This window comes from Pelodiscus sinensis, chromosome 1 (genome assembly GCF_049634645.1).
Source record: "Pelodiscus sinensis isolate JC-2024 chromosome 1, ASM4963464v1, whole genome shotgun sequence".
NCBI lineage: Eukaryota > Metazoa > Chordata > Testudines > Trionychidae > Pelodiscus > Pelodiscus sinensis.
Window position 1 is genome coordinate 247,720,767 of NC_134711.1, and position 16,544 is coordinate 247,737,310.

The 16,544-nt window shown below is 41.9% G+C and overlaps 1 protein-coding gene across 3 annotated transcripts in view; it reads left to right on the forward strand.

Annotated features, from left to right (window-relative positions):
* Positions 1 to 145: 145 nt before the first annotated feature.
* Positions 146 to 16,544, forward strand: part of GGACT (gamma-glutamylamine cyclotransferase) — a 49,380-nt gene continuing 32,981 nt past the window's right edge. The window contains exon 1 of one of the 3 annotated variants that reach the window (XM_014573321.3): positions 146 to 282. The gene's annotated coding sequence lies outside the window, so the exon portion shown is untranslated. Of the gene's footprint in view, positions 283 to 5,099; positions 5,232 to 8,734; positions 8,757 to 16,544 lie in introns of those variants that run through there. The other 2 variants (XM_075918748.1, XM_075918749.1) reach the window with 2 other exon arrangements.

The window sequence follows — 16,544 nt, forward strand, 5'->3', positions numbered from 1 at the left end:
CAGACAAAAGAAATGACTTTTCACAGAAAAAGCCATATTTGTTTATTCATGTCTGATGTAATTAAGTTCTAAATTATTGTTCTTGTCATGCAGTTCATATGTATAATCATCCTTATTGGCATGTACTGTTAGTTTTGTATTAATCCAATAGATCAATATGATACCAAGGGCATGAAATCTGCATTTCATTAAGCAGCAAAGCATTATATGCATTCATCTTGGGATGCTGACTTGTCCTCCTACTCTGAATTTCTGATGGATTGGACCTCCTCTTTTTTACAAGTTAGTATTTAAAATGTTGGTTTACTTTTCTAGTACCAATCTTATGATCTCTTCTTGATTTATTTTCAGGCTATTTAACATCATTTATCTTTGTGTTGGTCTTCATTGTTTTAATTTATAATTCATTATTTAGTGCAATAAAAATTGAAAGGTAATCACTTACATGAACATAACGATATACTTAAGCCAGAGTATAATATTGGAGCTCAATTGGCTTCTGAAGAAGCCAATGTATAAGATTGTTTATATAAAATACATATATTTTTCAAGAACTAGGGCTGTAAGCTTAGGCTTATCAGGTAGTCAAGTCGCTACTCGCTCCCCCCCCACTTTGCCTTGCTGCCTCTGTATCTGGGGCAGCAAGGGGGAGGGAGGGAAGCAGGAGCCGGTTCTCTGGGAGCCAACTTCAAAGACCTGGCAGGATTTTACTACATTTAAAATGCAGAGCTGCTGTGGTCCTGGAACTAGTGAGAGTCGGAACTCCTTGATTAGCTAATTAACCACTACTTAACATTCCTAACACTAAATAGAATAGCCAATCCATGTTATCCTCCCAATTTGCAGTTCATTCTCAGGGTATTAGGATTATTTAAATATTTACAAATGTACCTTTTTAAAATGTTTAGAAAATATTGCCTGCAAGAGAAAAATATATACAGGGAGTCCCTGTTCACATGGGGTATTGTGTTCCTGAAAAAGACGATGGATATCGAAACAACATTTATGGGGAAAAATTCCCCAATATGAAATCATGGACTAAGGAAGGTGATGCATTCACAACTTCACCACACTCATCTATGACAGTGTTCTTTTTTCCTAAATCAGGGGCAGGGAAACTTTTTTTGGGTCAGGGGCTGCTGACTCACAGAAAAATCAGTTGGGCGGGAGCCAGTGAGAGCTGGAGTACTAGCACAGGCTCCCCAATGCTAGGGGGGAGGAGCCCTGAGCTCCAGGGGCTGGATCTAGGCAAGCCAGGGACAACATCTTTAGATTCCCCACCCCTGGCCTACACAGTTCCTTTTTACAATGGCAGGTTATACAGTGCACATTTTACACATAAAATAAAGAATAAAATAGTGTAGATCCCTACTAACACCATTCAAACACGTAGAACTTTTCAATACAATAAATAAGGTACAGTAATAGTATAAAAAAGTCAACTATGCTAAACTTAGATACGAGTGGTGGGGGTTTTCTTGGGCTTGCTTTTTGATTACAGAAGTCTTAAGATTTTATTGATGTCTATGAATCTTTGAATGATAGAGCTCTCTGTAGCAAATTGCTGCATTAGGAGTCTTTGAGAACTGTCTGCCAAAGTTTCCAAGAGGATCACCATTCTGCATGATTTCATTCATCTCATCCAGCAATCCAAAGTTGTCTGCTTAAACGAAGCACACAAGATCTTTTATAGGGGAAAAGGCAGTATGCCACATTTACTAAGAATACAACAGTTGCATATGCTTTTCAATCACTCATACACACAAACAACATACACACAAAATCTCGCCAGACGATGTCATAGTTACCAGTCCAGAGTCTGTATCAATCTAGTGGCCAGCTAGATTGAACACGGGGGAGCAGGGCCTTTGTCAGTCGATCAGTCCGATGCTCCTCTGGATTTGGTGGCAAGACTAACCCAAAGTTCCATAGCAAAGCACCCTGGTTTTATAATCCTTTTCTCTGTTGAAATCAATGTATTCTACTCTGTCAACTTGTGACCGGAACGTTATCTTTTTTATGTCATTGTTCCCAAAACATTTTCCAAGGCTCATACTGTAATCAATCATCTTTCGGGGGTGCCCGCTTGCTTCAAAGCTTGTCAATCTGCCAATATCCAATCGTGTTATGAGTAGGGGTATGCATCGATGGTTATAGATGGCTTCTTTGCCACCAGGTTGTCTCGCTTTCACCCATGCTTGTTCCCCCACCCCCTTTCTTTGGCCATCTGGTTCTGAGAAATAACTTTGCACCTTGTCTCGACACATTCATTCCCCTTTCATACAAACATAAGCAATATTACAAGGACTTTCAAGGCTATGCGGCACATCAACATTATTGGTAAGACAAAGAGTTGTTGTAAATCAAGCAATTAAGGTCTCAGCCTTTAACAGTCTTTTAATCTTCATTAACACAGACACAATATGAGATCCTGTCTCTTTACTTACTAAAACTTTAGAACAAGGAAATATAGGAGATATATACTTTACTAAAGGATTTGATTTACTACAATCTTAAATATGATTATATATGACCTTACATTAGTAAACCTAAGATAATATAAAAAGAATAAAACTTTCAGTTCCAACAAACTGGAGTAAAGCACAAGATTGGAAGTAAGGACTGTGCCCTTCTGCCACTGTCAATCACTGAAATTTTGACACAGAAATGTTTCAGAAGTATTCACTAACTTTGGGAGTCTCCATTTTTTTCGAATGGCAAATTTGTCATATTTAGAGCCTGACTCAAGATGTACTGAGCAATTGCCACTACTGTTGATTTTAACTGCGAATGTCAGGACTTAGTATCTCTGAAGATCAAACTCTAGGGGCTCGTCTACATTGGCCCCTTTTCCGGAAGGGGCATGCTAATTTTTCAGATCGTAATAGGGAAATCCGCGGGGGATTTAAATATCCCCCGCGGCATTTAAATAAAAATGTCCGCCGCTTTTTTCCGGCTTATAGAAAAGCCGAAAAAGAGCGTCTACACTGGCCCCGATCCGGCTCGATCCTCCGGAAAAAAGCCCTTTTCCGGAGGATCTCTTATTCCTACTTCAAAGGTGCTAATCAAGTACATTTCAAAGGGAGAGGCAAGCAGCAGGGAACTCGTTTGAGCGGGGATTGAAGCAGTCTGTGGGCAGCTCTTGTACATTTTAAAGTAAGAGGTGCAGCAGCTGGGACTGGCAAAAGTGGGGACTGCTTCAGTCCCTGCTCACACCGTTTCCTCGCTGCATCTCTGCCTCCCCTCCTGCTTTCCTGTACAGATGATGCTGGAAGAAACTGGCTTTTAAGCTGGTTCCCCTAGCACTAGCTCCTGCTCCTCCCCCTTGCTGCCTCTCTCTCTCTCTGATAGAGGCAATAGTATCTGTGGGTGGGGAGGAGGGGGAAAATGACTAGTCACTACTTGATAAGCATATGCTTATCATATAGTCAACTAATTGCTTACATCCCTACTCTGAAATTGAGGTACTCAGCTTTTGAAAATGTTAGCCTTACTGTCTCCCAGCCACAGTGTATGCATCTGCAAAATTGGAGATAATTATATTATGCACCTGTATAAAAATAGATGCGTTATTTTTAAGGATATACATCCTGGTCTTGTGTTTCTCTAACATCAAGATTCCTACACTTCTTGAACTAAGGTCTAAGGCTATGGCTACACTGTAGCCTTCTTCTGGAAAAGCTTATGCAAATGAAGTGCAGCATAATTAATTAGCCACTTTTGCGCAAGAGGCTTTTGCACAAAAAGGAGCTGTGTAGATGGCTCCTATTTGAATAAAACCCCCTCTTGCACAAAAAGGAGCCATCTACATAGCTCCTTTTTGCACAAAAGCAGCTGCTAATTAATTATGCAAATGAAGCATGGTGATATTCCACACCACACTTCATTTACCTAAGCTTTTCCGGAAAAAGGAGGATACAGTGTAGCCGTAGCCTCAATGGGCTACAAGCAGTACATATTACCTGGGGAGATCAAATGGTAACAGTAACTGGATAAAGGAATGAGATTATAAAAGACAAAATAAGGAAGAAAGATATCAACATTTGGGTGGAGTTAGTGGGGGATTACTGTTCATACAAAGATCTAGTATCTAAAAAAATAGCTTAGTTCTTTGTCTGAACTTTCTAAGATAGTTCTGGAACTAGTTTTGCCTATTACTAGATTATATAATTTTTTTTCTGCTAGATGGTCATTTATTTCATCATGTCCAATCTTAAGAGTGTTTAAAAATAAGCAAATGACTGTGAATGTGTAAAGATCTTGATGTGTTTTTTAGTTTGTCCTTTCTTTTCCAAATTTCAAGCCCTAAATTGTAGCATATTGCTAAAACCCCAAGTGTTCGAATTAAAAACTTTGTTTCTTTATGCCTACCAAACCTCCAACAAGCATAGATACGATGTCTGGGGATTCAAACACGATCCCTGCTTTGAACAGTTTTCAGTGAGTGAATAGTACTTGTATTTTCAAAGTCCTTTAGATGACTCTCTTAAATGTGCCCTTTACTAACAAATATTTTGCAATATGGAAGACTACAGCCCACTAAGAAAGCAAGCCAGAGCAGGAAGCAGGTTGCAGTAGAGGTGAAGTACTGTTCAAAGACGCAAATAGCTGTGGCTGCACGAAGCGCGTGCTGGAGCACTGGTCCTGGGGTGGGAATACTGCATCGCTGTGTTGGGAGTGCGACATGAGCAGTTGGTGTGTGTCAGGGCGGGATCCTGGCCACGAGCAAGGGAAGGGGCGGTGCTGACTGAGCGAGCGCCCGGCCTGCTCGGGGTACTGGGCTGAGGCGCACGAGCGCGGAGCCCCGCGGCGCTGCTGCTCATGCGCAGAGTTTCAACCGGCCTGTAACTGAACCGCACGTGGGCTGGCGGGGGGGGCGGGGCTCTCCCTGGGCTTGCCCCCGAGCACGGCGCGGCCCTAGCGGCGCTACCCGGCCACAGCTGAGTTGGGCAGCGACCGCAGCGCTCTGGGCCCCGCCCCGGCGTCACGTGGCCCAGCATCGCGCACGCTCCCGAGGGGGCGGGAAGGGCGTTTCCATGCCAACGTCCTCTTGGCTCCGCCCCTTACCTTTGCCGCCGCCGCCCGGCTCCTCCCTCCGGGCCTTCCGCTGCCCTCGCCTAGACCCCGCCCTCCAGTGGCAGAGCTTGGAAGGAGCCGAGGGGAGCGGGCAGCAGCCGGGCGGAAGGACGCACCCGCGCAGCGTGAAACTTCCCGGGCAACTGCGCTGGCGGGTGAGCGCGGGCGGGCGGGCAGTTGTCATCGTTAACAGGCGGGACTCGTCTCTTCCCCATCCCAAGAGGAGCGAGGGGGTCGCTAGGACTGAAATGATTGGGCCAAAGCGGTCACGTGCCCCTAGGGGGCTCGCGCTGCTTTTGGTAACCAATCGGCTCGTTTCGAACGCTGCTATTTAAACTACTGGCGCCTGCCAGCAAAGGAGTCACGTGCTGTCGGGAACTACCCAGCGTGGCGCGAGACCCAGCTCCCCCACGCATGCGCGTTCCAGGGCGAGGCGCCCGCTTTTGTTTTAGCCTGACTTGTCTGTAAGCGCTGGGCTGCCCTTGGGAGTCTTAAATCCCCACTGGCCAGTGAACCCATGGTTAGGTTAACTGGTATGGCTGCTGCTGCTGGCAGGTTCCTGGCCAAGGCAAGCAGGGTTGCTAGGTATCTGGTTTTGAACCAGAGAGTCCAGTATTTGAGCTTTCTGTTCTGGAAACAAATTGAGAAAAATCTAAGGGTGTGTCTAGACTGGCCATTTTTTCCGGAAAAACTTGCCAGCTGTCTACGCTGGCCGCTTAAATTTGTGCAAAAGCACTGACTTCCTACTGTAAGTGCTTTTTGTGGAAATACTATGCTGTTCCCATTCGGGCAAAAGTCCCTTTTGTGTAAAACTTCTGCGCAAAAGGGCCAGTGTAGACAGCTGAGATTTGTTTTCCACTAAAAAGCCCCGATCGGAAAAAATGGCAATCAGGGCTTTTTTGCGCAAAAACACGTCTAGATTGGCCACAGAAGCTTTTCCGCAAAAAGTGCTTTTGCGGACAAGCGTCCGTGCCAATCTAGACACTCTTTTCCGAAAATGCTTTTAACTGAAAACTTTTCAGTTAAAAGCATTTCCGGAAAATCATGCCAGTCTAGACGTAGCCTAAATGGTTGGTATTTTCTAAATAAGATGCAATGTAGATTGTGATGTCATGTCAAGTGTGACTGGTATTTTTGTTGCACTCATCTGGCAACTCTACAGACAAGGTCAGCCCCCACCGCTGGAGAAGGGAGATGTCTAGGTATACCAGGCTTTTAATAAGGCATTTGATATGGTCTGGCATGATCTTTTTATCAATAAACTAGGGAAATGCCACCTAGATGGGGCTACTATAAGGTGGGTGCATGACTGGCTGGATAGCCCTTCTCAGAGAGTAGTTATTAGCAGTCACAGTCATGCTAGAAGGGCACAAAAAGGACCTACACTACACCTCTCATACTGTTGTTATAATATTTATGTAAAAGATGACATGCAAAATCTTTTGGAATCTAGTTATCAGTCACTGATGTCATAGTCAAATATTTATAATTAGGGATGTAAAATCCCATTTAATCAGTCAGTCAATTAAACATTATGTATAACCCGGTTAACCACTTAAACAGTAGTGGGCGGAGAGGCCCCAGCCAGTCTGCAGCAGCAGGCTGCTCCTGCTAGATTGGAGCACCTCTTCCCATAGTGCGCTGCTTCGGCCAGGCTGGGCCAGCCACAGGCAGGAGCTGCTTGGGCTGGACCATCCCCACCTGCTGTGTGCTACTCCAGTCATGCGGGGCCAGACCCGCCATGGGTAGGGGCTGCTCTGGCTGGCCTGGCATACCCCTGCCCATGGTGCGCTGGTCTGGGCCTGCCATAGCTGGGGCTACTCCGTATTTCTAAAATTAAGCTGTCTCTTTATTAAGAAAACTACCTACAGAGATGTTGCAACTTCAGCTGAGGATCCCTCAGCAGCAAGAGCAGCCCTCTACCCATGGTAGGCAGAGGGCTTCTCCAGCCTCCTCTGGTTAACCATAACTGGTAAGCATCACCCAGTAAGGATGATACTTACCGGTTAACCATTCATATCCCTAGCTGGGGGCTGCATCAGCCTGGCCATGCCTGTTGCTGGCAGAGGCGACTTGGGCCAGGCCAGGCCCAACTCCCTGCACCACAGGCAGGGAACTCCTCCAGGCTGGTGGTTAATTGGTAAGCGTCACCCAGTTTCTCTCAACAGTCTCTCTTGTAAACTGGAATCGAAAGTTCCACAAATGATCTTGCATTTAATTAGGGAATCTTTGATGTCTTCAAAGTAACAGGTGGATGCCACAGTTTTCAGCTTCATACTGTATCTTCTTGGTTTGTGGTTAAAAAAACGTTTCTCCACACAATATCGTTCAGTCTGGGGTCATGATACTCAAAACTTAATCAGTTGTCTAGGAGTTTCAAACATTTTTCCTGGCTAAAGTGAGTTTCTAACTTCTTGAATTTCCCCCTCCCCCATGAAAATCTAAAAAGCTCTTATCTTTTTCTTTCCTTTTTTATTGCTCACTTTTCCCTCAAGGGGAGCTCTGTATGCAGACTCAGTTCTTGTTTTTAATGCTTCATGATTGTACAAGATTCTTTTGTGTGGAAATCCAGCATTTCCAGTGGTCTGAGTCCCTTCAGTCTGCTTGTTTGTTTTGTTTCTAGGTGCTGCTTTGCCTATTAATTACACTCTTTTCCTTGCTGTGGGTTTTGCTAGTGACTGCTTGCATCATGTTTCATATACCATGTTCTAGGTAATAACATACAAACTCAATATTTCTAAAATTAAACTGTTCTTTATTAAGAGAACTACTTACAGAGATATTGCAACTGCAGCTGAGGTTTCAGCCACATGTATATTGACTGGTATTCTGCTACCTACTCCAAACTCTTTAATCCTGCAACTTGTGCTCCTCCCTCCAAGTTCAGTGCAGGCTGGTACCAGGGAGATTCATAAAGATTCTCATAATCGAAACTAGACTATTGCCCTTGCATTCAGTTTTATGTTTGGTATTACTTTTGAAGCAGGAGCTTTCTGAGATTCAAGGAAGCTCTATGGCTTAGAGAGCAGCGGCCTCAGGGGTGAATTATTTGTAAGAAGCTTTGCTTACTGAATTGGGTGTTGAATGTCCTTTCTGCTTGGAAATGGCAAAAAATGACTTAAGAACCCCTGCTGAAAAGCCTAAATGCAGAGTCTTGTTTGAACTGCAGTGTTTCCTGGCTTGAAGCTGTATAAAACAGCCATCAAAGTGAAAAGAAAAACATAGTTTAAGGAACAACCCTGAATCATGGTTAATTGCCATGGAAAGCTTCACCCCTTAAGGTACAGCAAATATCTGAGCTTAGAACTAAATATTTAAGGATAATGTATAGAGATGCTCCAGGTCAGTTCTGCTCAAACATCCTCTTAATCAGGCATGTCAAACTGGCGTCTGGAGCCCCATCAAAGTTTTTTGCGGCCCACCAGTACATTTTCAGAAAGACTGAAGTGCAGTCATCTGGCCACTTGGAGCACGTGGCCGAGTGCAAGTCACTCCAGCCAGCCGCTCTGTGCATGGCGCCAGCAGTGACTGCTCAAGGCCGGCTGTCTGAGCAGCTCTGTGCACGGCCCCCAGCACGTGGTCACAGACGGCTGGCCGCTGTGCTCATGCCACCCCAGTGCCTAAGGAAGCATGGCGGCGGCAACAACGTGATGACGATGGCTCCAGAACCCAGACATTAGGTTAGAGACAGGGCTGGGAGGTGCCTATCCCTGGGGAGGGGGGAGGCATTAGGTTAGGAGGGGGCTGGAAGTCCTTGACTCTGGGGGAGGAGGAGAGGCATTAGATGGGGGGCGGGAGCTGGGAGTGCCTGGCTCTGGGGAAGGGGGGAGGCATTAGGTTAGGAGGGGGCTGAAAGTCCTTGGCTCAGGGGGAGGGGAAGAGGCATTAGGTTGGGAGGGGGCGGCATTGGACCAAAGTTCTTTCGCTCTTCCCCTTGTACAAGCATACAATTAAGTGTTATTTGCATGATGTCACATACTGTTTCTTAAATAATATGATAGCATACAGTTTTTTTCCACCAATTGGAATGGAATCAAGAGTACTGTATTATATACACACGCAAGGGTCTGATTTGTGGTTCTTAGTTTAATTTTCATATGTCCTGAGTTTTAAGTACCTAACTGTACTATAGTGATAGAAATGTAGCCGTGTTAGTCTGGGGTAGCTGAAGCAAAATGCAGGACAATGTAGCACTTTAAAGACTAACAAGATGGTTTATTAGATGATGAGCTTTCGTGGGCCAGACCCACTTCCTCAGATCAAATAGTGGAAGAAAATAGTCACAACCATATATACCAAAGGATACAATTTAAAAAAATGAACACATATGAAACATGCCACTCTCCCCACCTCTAATATCATCAATTCACAGACACTTACCTTCCTTCCTCCCCCCCCCCGCATCCCCCTCCTGTTCTGAAATGTGATTTATCCTTTTCATATGTGTTCATTTTTTTTAATTGTATCCTTTGGTATATATGGTTGTGACTATTTTCTTCCACTATTTGATCTGAGGAAGTGGGTCTGGCCCACGAAAGCTCATCATCTAATAAACCATCTTGTTAGTCTTTAAAGTGCTACATTGTCCTGCATTTTGCTTTAACTGTACTACTGTGTTAATATTTGTCAAATGATTTCCTTCAAATGTAGGCGTTGCCAAATCAGCCAGTGGGACCCTCTAGTCTAGTCCAGTATTCTAGCTACAAACGTGGTCAGTACAAGATGTGTCACAGGATGGGGTGTGAGTGTGTTTGCATATGTCCACAAGAAACTACAGTGAACAGTTATTCCTGGATAGGGAATGTTTTTTCTTCACTCCCATCATTTTGTGGCTGGCTTATGTCCTGAAACATGAGTGGGTTTTAATCTGTTGTTTATCCTACCTATGTTATTTTAGATGTTCTTATTATCAATAAGTCTTTATCCTTTAAAAGATCTTACAAACTTTTGACGTCACTGCTATTTAATGGCAGTGAGTTCCACAGATGAATTGGATAAAAAAAGTTTCCTTTTATCAATTTTAAATTTCTTCTCATTTACTTAAATGTAAAAAGATATTCAGTGAAGCCAGGTGAGGGTGACCCATTAATCCTTGTAATGGCTTTACAATACTTTCAATGTTATTTCCTTTCCTTATGGATTTCACTCTCCCTCTTCCCCCTTTAACATCTATTACACATTGAACAAATGTTCTCTATTTTGTGTGAAGCTGGTCAAAAGGACAGGAAAATTGGGTCTGTCTTTCTTTGCAGCAGCAATGCTAATCACTCCCTTTTCACATTTTTCAAAGTGTTAATTATTCTGTTTTTTTAAAATACGGTTTCAACCATTGTTCCTGATGTTCAAGACCATACTCTTTTTTGTAATTCCAAGATCCATTCCTAGTGCTTTTAAAAGATACAATATTTGCCACTCTCCAGTCCTCTAGGGGTACGTCTAGACTACATGCCTTTGTCGCCAGAGGCATGTAGATTAGGCTACCAGACATAGTAAAATGAAGAGGCGATTTAAATAATCGCCGCTTCATTTAAATTAACATGGCTGCCGTGCTGAGCCGACAAACAGCTGATCAGCTGTTTGTCGGCTCAGCGCAATAGTCTGGACGCGTGGGTGTCGACATCAAAGGTATTTGTCGACCACCCAGGTAAGCCTCCTGGGACAAATACCTTTGATGTCGCCACCCGTGCGTCCAGACTATCGCGCTGAGCCGACAAACAGCTGATCAGCTGTTTGTCGGCTCAGCGCGGCATCCATGTAAATTTAAATGAAGCAGCGATTATTTAAATCGCCGCTTCATTTTACTATGTCTGGTAGCCTAATCTACATGCCTCTGGCGACAGAGGCATGTAGTCTAGACGTACCCTAGGAGAGAATTTATTTTGATGACATTGCTTAACTTCAGTAGTAGCTCACCTAGTTCATTCTGAAATTTCTTCCAAACCCATGAATCATTTCATCTGCACCTGTTGCTTTTAGATTTATCACTTTGTTCTAGCACCTCATCTTAAATACATCTATAGAAGTTGAGGAACAGTTTCTGTGGAAAGGAAATTACTTATCTTCTTTGCAATGTCTTTATTCTCTTTTAATTTTCCATTTATTCTCTGCTAGTCTAGCAGACTCAACAATGTCTCTCATAGACTTCCTGCTTCTTAGAAACTAATATTTTTGTAATGTTTTGGCTGTTAGCTCATCAGTTCCCACTTTTCAAACCTGATATCTATCTTACCTATCCTTATTTCATTTTCTGCTCTATAGACTTAAATTGGGATGGGTTTCCAATTTCTGAAGGATACCCATTTGGCTCAAATAACATCTGCTTTAAAGATAAAAAAGGAAAAGGAAATTATCCAGTTTTATATCTAAGAAGAACCAGCCAGTCAAGGGTAACCGAGGCATATCAATATTGCTAATAAATAGGCACTTGTACATCAGTCAGCCAAAGGGCAATTAACTTGTTGGTCTTGCTTGGATTATCTGTGTAATAGTATTACATGTACCTTTGAAAGTGCAAAGTTTAAGAAATCCTAAGGATAGCATAATGGCCAGCTTTGCAAGACACACGATTCGTTTTGGTAATCCTTCTGGGGACAAATAGACACTTAAAGCAGGCGGGGGAGGAGGGTATGGATGCAGAATAAGGCAGCCAACACAGATGTCATATTTTAATTACAGGGCAAAAAACAAATCAGCATGTACCTGTTTTACAATGTGTTTCTTTAAAGAAAATTCAAAGGCTATTATTTGCCAGGCTGAAGCAATTATTCTGAAATATAAGTCTCTTCCTTATTGTTTTGGTCTATACTTGTTTTTATTTCAACGAAACAAGTTATGTATCATATAAAAATAATTAAAAAGAACCTATATTTATATTTAAAAATTATAAAAATTATTATATATGAGCAAATAACAACAGTTTTACAAATCAAATTATTGTGTTATATTCAAACAAGACCTGAAAAAATATACAATATACCTAAAACATAATCTATATAATAATAAATAATTATTACTTTCCGATAGAAGTACATTGGTGGTCCTGAAAGCTATCAGTTTTCGTTTGTGTGGCCCTGAGTAGGCTTCAAGTTTGACATTCCTGCTCTTACTCTTCCTATGTCTACACTGCCCACGTTTTGCGCAAAAACCATGCAAATGAGGTGAGGCGAGGAATATCTCCATGCCTCATTTGCATAATTAATTAGGCTCTGTTTTTTCACAAGAGGCTTTTGTAGAAAAAGGAACTGTCTACGTGGCTCCTTTTTGTGCAAAATAACCCCTGTTGTGCAAGAGCCGTTCTTCCTGAAAAAAATGCAAAAGAACGGCTCTTGTGCAAGAGGGGGTTTTTACACAAAAAGGAGCCATGTAGACGGCTTCTTTTTGCGCATAAGCCTTTTGTGCAAAAACGGAGCCTATTAATTATGCAAATGAGGCACAGCGATATTCCACGCTTCGCTTCATTTGCATATTTTTTGCGCAAAATGGGGGCAGTGTAGACATAGCCTCCCTGTTTAAGAATTATGTATCTGTACACAACACATCTCCAAGACAAAGTACTGTATCACACTGGATTTAGGAATATATCTAGATTTGACAAAACTCAGTGCTGCATTGCAGTTTTTCTCAATCTGGATATGCTTCTAGGATTGAAAGGGTTGCTCAGTTTGTGGCACCCCTTCTGAAGGAAACAAAGACCCATTTATATCATATCAGGCCAGTAAACTGCAAATTGATGGCACAGACTTGTCAGTTACTTTGACCTGTGATGGATTTGAACCAGTGAGCTGGAGGGATGTTGAAAGATTTCATTCTCAGTAAAACAGTGGCCACAGAACTTCTCTAAAATAATTACTAGATAATATTGTTTAGAAATCCATCTAATCTTGATTTAAACACTGTCAGTGATTCAGAATACACTATGATGACCCAAAGTAAATTGTTGCAAATGGTTACTCTAATAGTTTAAAAAAAATAAAGTGGAGTTATTTCCAATCTGAACATAGCTAGCTTCAGATTCCAACCATTGGATTGTATTGACCTTTCTCTGCTAGATTAAACAGACTGTTATTGAATATTTTGTTCTCCAGTCTGTCAACATCTTTGTGGTGCCCACTATTCAAGAACTGGACACAGTGTTCTAGCAACAATCATACCATTGCCAAATACACATAAAACTAACTTATCTATTCCTACTCAAGAATCCCTTGTTTATGCTCTCTTGGACAACTCTCTCTTATCATATTACTAGAAGAGTCATGTTGAGCTGATTATCCACCACTGTTCCCAAATCTTTTTTTCAGAGTTGCTGCTTCCTAAGATGGTGTACCCTATCTTGTAATTGAAACAAAAAACAGGACTATGTAGCACTTTAAAGACTAACAAGATGGTTTATTAGGAGATGAGCTTTCGTGGGCCAGATCAAATAGTGGAAGAAAATTGTCACAACCATCACTATCCAATCTTGTAATGTGCACATTTATAGAAAAACAACTCAGATACTCTCAATTTGCAACTAATATAAATTATTTTTAAAAACATAGACCAGAATTTTCAGATTTGGATGCTTTCTCATCCTCTGCAAATCATAAGAACGGCTGTACTGGGTCAGACCAAAGGTCCTTCCAGCCCAGTATCCTGTCTGCCGACAGTGGCCAGCACCAGGTGCCCCAGAGAGGGTGGACCAAAGACAATGATCAAGCGATTTGTCTTTTGCCTTCTCTCTCCAGCCTCTTACAAACAGAGACCAAGGACACCATTTTATCCCCTGGCTAATAGCCTTTTATGGACCTAACCTCCATGGAATTATCTAGCTTCTCTTTAAACTCTGTTATAGTCCTAGCCTTCACAGCCTCCTCTGGCAAGGAGTTCCACAGGTTGACTACACGCTGTGTGAAGAACTTTCTTTTATTAGTTTAAACCTACTCCCCATTAATTTCATTTGGTGTCCTCTAGTTCTTCTGTTTAGGGAACTAATAAATAACTTTTCTTTATCGGCCCTCTCCACACCACTCATGATTTTATAGACCTCTATCATATACCCACTCAGTCTCCTCGTTTCTAAACTGAAAAGTCCCAGTCGCTTTAACCTCTCCTCATATGGGACCCGTTCCAAACCCCTAATCATTTTAGTTGCCCTTTTCTGAACCCTTTCCAAGGCCAAAATATCTTTTTTGAGGTGAGGAGACCACATCTGTACACAGTATTCAAGATGTGGGCGTACCATAGTTTTATACAGGAGCAGTAAGATATTCTGGGTCTTATTTTCTATCCCTTTCCTAATAATTCCTAGCATCCTATTTGCCTTTTTGACTGCCGCTGCACACTGCGTGGAAGTTTTCAGAGAACTGTCCACGATAACTCCAAGATCTCTTTCCTTATTTGTCGTAGCCAAATTAGCCCCCATCATACTGTACATATAGTTGGGGTTATTTTTCCTGATGTGCATTACTTTACACTTATCCACATTAAATTTCATTTGCCATTTTGTTGCCCAATCACTCAATGTGGTGAGATCTTCTTGGAGTTCCTCACAGTCTGCTTCTGTCTTGACTATCCTAAACAGTTTTGTATCATCTGCAAACTTTACTACCTCACTGCTTACCCCTCTCTCCAGATCATTTATGAATAAGTTGAAAAGGATTGGTCCCAGGACTGACCCTTGGGGGACACCACTAGTTACCCCTCTCCAATCTGAAAATTTACCATTTATTCCTACCCTTTGTTTCCTGTCTTTTAACCAGTTCTCAATCCAAGAAAGGACCTTCCCTCTTCTCCCATGGCCATGTAATTTACACAAGAGCCTTTGGTGAGGGACCTTGTCAAAGGCTTTCTGAAAATCCAAGTATACTATATCTATTGGATCCCCCTTATCTGCATGTTTGTTAACCCCTTCAAAGAACTCTAATAGATTAGTAAGACAGGATTTCCCTTTACAGAAACCATGTTGACTTTTGTCCAACAAATGATGTTCTTCTACGTGCTTCACGATTTTATTCTTTACTATTGTTTCGACTAATTTGCCCGGTACTGAAGTTAGACTTACCGGTCTGTAATTGCCAGGATCGCCTCTAGAGCCCTTTTTAAATATTGGTGTCACGTTGGCTACCTTCCAGTCATTAGGTACCGAAGCCGATTTAAATCAAACCACTTATTTGGTGACATAAATATTAATATTAAGATCCTAAGTTTAGGCACCTTTGTCTGAAAACTTTGGGGCGTAGCTAGCCTCAGTGTATCTTACTGTTAATGAAGGCCATGGTAGGGATCATGGCACCCTTTCTCATTCAATATGAACTGTTTTGAGAGCAAGGCATGCATATGCTAGTTATGTATGTTTACTGTGCAGCTAAGTTAGCTGCTCCTAAGTACATATCTCAACCTTCAGTTTCTTCCTTCTGATTGTTGGTATTTCTTTCTGTGTATTGGAGTTTCTTTTTTTATAAATATTGATTTTCAGGGTTCCTGTCTGATATACTTAAAATATTAGTTTTTTCCTTTAGCTTTTTTTCTTCACATTCCATCTTAACACTCAAAACTATGCGCCTTTCCACATGAACTGGATTTCCATTTAAAGAAAGTTACCCTTTCCTGACTGATCTTTCTCATTTTACCATTTAATCATATTTTTTTTCTTTTCTACTTTTTTTTGTTTAAGGTTATGCATACTTTGTGCACCTGTGCTATGATATGCTTAAATACCCTCTGTGATGAGTCTAAGACAGTGTCTTTGAGACCATGGAACACCAAACAATAATATTTTTTTATGCAGAATACCTATGAAAATGTTCTTTAAAAAAGACAAAAACAAAGAAGAGGTCGCAACACACGTGCGAGTTGTTCACAGAACACCAGTGTTCCGCGGAACATAGTTTAAGACACACTGGTCTAAAAGCTGGTCATGAGTATTTAGTTTGTAGATTTATACCTCAGCTTGCCAGAAAGGAAGACCTATTGATGATGAAGTAAGTGCTGATTGATAGTTGTGATATGAGGATCAAGTCCATTTGGAGGTTCTTTTGTTAAAAGACTAAAGTGAAATTAGAGATTGTTTCAATGAAGAGGGAAGAAAGCAAGCAGAATGTGTTTATAGGTAGCTCAGGAATGGGTAATCATCTTTTCTTCAGAGTTAAAGGAAAGTTATCTGAGTTGTGTCCAATTCCACCGCAAGGTCTTACTGTGAAAACTGTGGCATACTGTGTTCCCTCTAGATCAGGGGTTTTCAACCTCTGGTACATAGACCCCAGGGGGTTTACATGATCTGCCTAAGATTTTCAAAGGGGTCTGTATATCCATTTGAAATTTTATAGTGGTCTTTGAGTAGGGAAAAAAGGTGAAAATTACTTCTCTAGATGTCTGGTAGCATGATCTGTATATTGTAAGCTCAGAGGCAAGCCTTTCAGTTCTACTTCTCTGTGGGTCCCTATTAATGCACAGATTGTGATAGTGTAACAAAAAATACTAGCGCAATTACT